The 5,188-nt window shown below is 38.4% G+C and overlaps 1 pseudogene; it reads right to left on the reverse strand.

The window, feature by feature from the left end:
• Positions 1-2,699: 2,699 nt before the first annotated feature.
• On the reverse strand, positions 2,700-3,608 carry LOC103547485 (serine/threonine-protein phosphatase 4 catalytic subunit pseudogene; annotated as a pseudogene).
• Between the last annotated feature and the right edge of the window lie 1,580 nt (positions 3,609-5,188).

Raw genomic sequence — 5,188 nt, forward strand, 5'->3', positions numbered from 1 at the left:
TAGGATATTCTACAGAGAAGTGATTATCTTTCCATTTTCAACCAGATGTTATTGAAATGGGTTAAACACAGATAAGAGTGAATCAATTCAGACAAAAATCAAGAAAAATACAACCAGAAAAAAAGGCTAGGAAGTTAATGTTTAATTTAGAGAAAGACTAATTTGGTATTTCTATAGTGTTGAAAGGAGTTTTCAAGAAAAGAATATTTTTGTTTTAATTTTAATAGATTAGATGATGTAGTAACAAAAACTTTCAAAGTCATTAGAAATATATATTTTTGATTTTGCATTTTCCAATCCATGTTCCCATGTTCTCATCATAAAATAATTTTTTCTAAAAATTAATTCATGAAGATTTTTTAAAATATCCTTCATCTTTAAGGTTCACCCTTTGAATTATCATTCATCATACTAGACAACAGTTTAAGGAAAATGTATTTCCTTATTAATATTCTATAATAAGTTTCTCAGGTTCATTGTTCAATAAGATATAGGCAATATTATTTAGTGACTTCTTAACAACAATCAGATCCAAATACTGCCATAATTTCTTTTCCTATCAACGTTCTCATTCACTTAGAATCAGACAGACTCCAATTTTTTACACACATTCACCACAGAACTGCATATTTTAGGTTTACCACAAAACAGACAGCAGTTTGTGCAACCATGGACCAAAGCAGAGTGTACAACAAATTCATTAAAGGCCTCATAATGTCTCTTACAGAAGAGATCTAGCGGTATGGCAAACTGAGCTAACCAGATGCTTGGCTTTCTATCACAAACACACAAAGAAGCATGAATAGAAGATAAAATTTAAATGAAAAACATTTTAACTGCATAGGTTAACTCAAAAGAAAGAAACCAAGTAAAAAATGTAAGCCAAAAGGGTAAGTACATTTACATTTTAGCTGCTTCCAGGAGAGTTGGAACCTATTCCAGGTCTTGGACACTAGAGTTTTAATATTTACAAGGACATAGGAGATGACCCTTCCAACATGTGGGAGGCAGAAGCTAGAAATGAGTCCCTTACATGAAACTCCGAGCCTCACAGAGCTGTCCTACCCCTAATAAGAGAGTAGGAAAAGTGCCACACAGCCATCTGGATAAGCAGCAATATAGTCCACCTCAGTAAGGAGCTTTTTGTAAAAAGAGAAAAATATAAAGCTTCCAGCAGAAATGAAAATTCCAGTTAAGATGTGAGCCTAGGGTTATCTGATTCCAGAGTTCTTGTTCTTTGCTTTAGCTTATGCTGCCTCTTCTTTCTCCAAATTGTCTTTATATTTATGCAGAGCAATACAGAATTTTTCTGTTGAATCCAGAATCAAAGCTTAGGATTCTCTACGTACAAACTATGCCTACAATTTTTTATGTATGTCACCCTACCAGCCATGTTAAACTTGTTTTGGTAAGGATATGATATCTTTCCTATTTTTTCTGGAATTATTTTCTAGCATAGATCTCAAATGTCTGCAAACTGGAGAATAGCATACTAAAGCAGTGAAAACTTCAGTCTTCTGCCTCAAAGCTTAATGACCTCAGAAAGTGAATCCTGTTATGCTATGGCATATGCTCCAGAGCAGAATTTCATTGATTCTCCCCCAAAATGCACTTGAGCTAAAAGACATCATTGCAATCACAAAGACTCCCAGCCTGGAGGAAGCTACAGTTTGAGAAAGGATGCAGGTGGATAGGAATATCGGATTTGGATATTGATGTACCTTAGCAACGATCTTAAGGTTACACTTGTGTTTTGAAAAATGGGCAGTTGGAGAACAACTTCTTGCTCACAGAACTCTGAGATATTCCTGGTTTGATCAACACTGCACCACATCAGAGTCATCTGTAAAAGCACACATTCAAGCATCAAATACGTATTATAAGAAAGGAGATGATTCATTCTTTTATTGTGCACACATTTTCATGAGCTGCAAAGATGAGAATGTGACGAATGTCATAATGTCGTCAAATTTGTGGGTTTTGGGGTAAATCTCACTGGAGGTGGACACCAGGATTGATTCTAGGCTGGAATCTGCAAGCAGAAGTAAGCACTGTAGAGATCCTCTTGTTTCACCTCTGGTAACCGGTCCCCTTCCCACCAGAGTTTATCATGAAGTTGATGATGGAAATATTTATCCCAAAATGTAACATGTTAAATAAATCCCTCTGATAGACTGATTGAGATATGATAACACAATTTTTGGGAATTAACTCTAGAGTAATTTACAAGCTAGGGAAACTTAAAGCAGGGACCCCGATCAGAAAGAAGTATGAAGTAGAATGGTGTTTTCTAAATTGTAGTTATTAGAGTCACATTTTTGATTTCCCATTTGTAAATAACTCCTGAGCTATTATGTACTGAATAGTTTCCTTCAAATCAACTATTTTTCTTTTTTCTAAAATTTAATCAATACATTTTTTCCTTGAAATTTTTATCTGAAAAACAAACAAAAAATAAAGGAAAAAGACCAAAAAAGTATTGTAAACTTAATGGTTCAAGTGGGGAGAAAGGAGAGGAGGAGTCTGGGGCTGAGGCTCAGAGTCTGTTCAGGGCAATTTCATATCCTCAAAGTTCCCTCTTCGAGTAAGACAGAAAAGCCTGCGACAGACCCCAGCCCCAAGTGCTTACCCTCCTCTAGAGAAGAGTCACAGTGTTCCGGGGGGGCCGGCGGGGTGGAGGTAGGCAAGGGCTAAAAGGATCACAGAAAGTAGCCAGCCATGGGCTTCTTGGAAGGAATGCCCGCATCTCTTGGGGAGTGGCCTCTAAGATGATGAAATCTTTCTGGAGTTATTCATCCAGCTCGAAGATGGTCGCTGCATTCCCACAGCAGTAGCAATAGTTGAGTGACAACTCCACCGTGAGCACAGTTTCACTGAAGCACCACCTGTCATCTTCCATCACCAGCTGGTGAGCACAAGGCAGGTCATGTCAATGCCATTGGCTGCATGGAACTGGGCCACCAACTCACTGCCAAACAGGTAGCCCGCCCTACGGGGGCTCGCATCCCAGCCTGTTGTATCTTCATGGTCAGACTTGAGCAGGTCACTCATGGGCCAGTCATGAGGCACCCCTGACTTTTGGTCAACCCTCTGGGTCTGGTCCAGGGTCTACATGGATGGGGAGAGGCCTCTGTGCATGCAGAAGATCTTATCATAGATGACGGCCAACAAAGCTGTGGTAGTCAAAGATCTCAGGGCAGTACTGCTACATAGTCACCAAGCCATATTTACGCGGGCAGTCATCATAAGAGCTGTAGACCTGGGTGGTCTGGTGGCTCTCATGGTTGCCTGGGATCAGGGTGATGCGGTAAGGATAACAAACCTCAACGTCCAACAGAAAGAGGAACGTTCAATGATGCCATAGTAACCACGATCCACAATGTCTCCTGTGAAGAGGTAGTTGGTCTCAGGGAAGTTGCCACCTACTCTAACAGCTCCTAGAGGTCATAGACTTGTCCATGGATGTTGCCACATACTGTGGCTGGAGAGTCCACGCCTCTGCATGCTGCTGTCTTCTACCAAGATCTCTCTGGCCTTAACGCACAGGGCTTGACTTCCCTCTCCTTGATGATCTCACAACACAGCAGCTGCTCCATCTGCTTGTCCATGTAGTCGATCTTTGCCATGGCCCACCCACCTTACCTCTACCCCCAGCCTCTAAGCGCCGGTCAGAGCTGGGGCACTGCCCCTTCAACTCTGCCCAGGCACAGGGTCTCTGCCACCATGGCTCTGGCTCCAGCTCTCAGGCTCCCTGCCTTCCATTTTCCCTCCACTTTGGGTCCTTGCCTTGCTACCCAATCTTCCACCTTTTATCTTTTTGCAGTTTTTCTCCCTTCTTACCTCTAGTCTTCCCCACCCCATTTCGCTTGATTTCTGTTCATTTCCTTTTCAGATTTTGTTTAGCTATTTCTTATTTTTCCCTTTTTTAAATTCTGTTATTAGTCCACATTCAATGTCTTACGTTCCATCTCTTGTTCATCAAGGTATTTCCCCAAATAAAACAGTTAACTCTCTAAAAACTGTTTACAAATGTCCACCTACATGGCAATATTATATTTAATAAAAATGTAATAAGTAATACATAAATAATAAAATTATAACCTTTACTGAGAGCTTACTATATGGTAAATACTTTTCTATGTGCTTTACACAAATGAACTCATTATCCTCCTAAAAAATACCTTGATCTAGATATTATTATTTTATCCAGTTTATAAATAAGGAAATGGAAGCTAAGAGACATTAAATATATTGCCCAAAATTGTTGCTGGTTGGTATTGGAGCCAAGATTCAAACTTTGACATTTTCACTCCTAAACTGATGCTCTTAATGTTACAATATAATGCACGTAAAACACGTGAAAACTATCCCACTGAAATCTCAGAAACACATGTTATGCATTCTTTCAGAGAAAATACTAGGAAGAATTATATTCCACAAAAAATGTCTTCATGTAAGTAACAGGAAAACAAAAAGTACACAGCTTATCCTAGGTGGGTAATAAGGCAACAAAAATATAGTAAGAAACATGAATATAATGGACAAAATTCCATTTTATCTGTTGTCTTCAATTCAAATGACGGTTTTTGAGTTCTTTTGAAAATAAACAATGGTATGAAAATTTTCCTTTCACTTAAATTAATGAGTTTGACCATGTTTTTCAATGAACGTTAAAAATAGGAAGTATGACACATTATATATACATTCTTCTTTTCTCTAATTACTAGTTTGCAAAGGAAGAGTGCTTACTAGGTAATTTAAAATTTAAGAGAATTGAAATTGATTCTGGAATGTAATTTCATACAATTATGATGAGCTTTTTCAGTAGGGTGAATGCATGCATGTATGTGTGTCTATCGTCTGCAATCCCCTGGACTGGAAGGGGGCGCCTACCTTTTGTCTAGGATGGCCTACATTCAATGTCAATAAATGTTGCTAAAATTTATGGCAGTCAAATACAGACAAAACAATTCTATAAATTTGAACAGCAACACATGGTTTATGCATTTGAACTTGCAAATTGGATAGACAGCTTCCTAAAAGAGCATTTTTAAAATGACGAAATCATCTTTGCAGACTCTAGAAAAGGTGTTAAAAAGCTGAGTTAAGGGAGGTAAAAGGTGAGAACAATTATCTATCTTTAGAGCATAACAAATAATCATGATGTAAATTAGGTTCTTGCGATAAG

This window comes from Equus przewalskii, chromosome 5 (genome assembly GCF_037783145.1).
Source record: "Equus przewalskii isolate Varuska chromosome 5, EquPr2, whole genome shotgun sequence".
NCBI classification, from domain to species: Eukaryota; Metazoa; Chordata; class Mammalia; order Perissodactyla; family Equidae; genus Equus; species Equus przewalskii.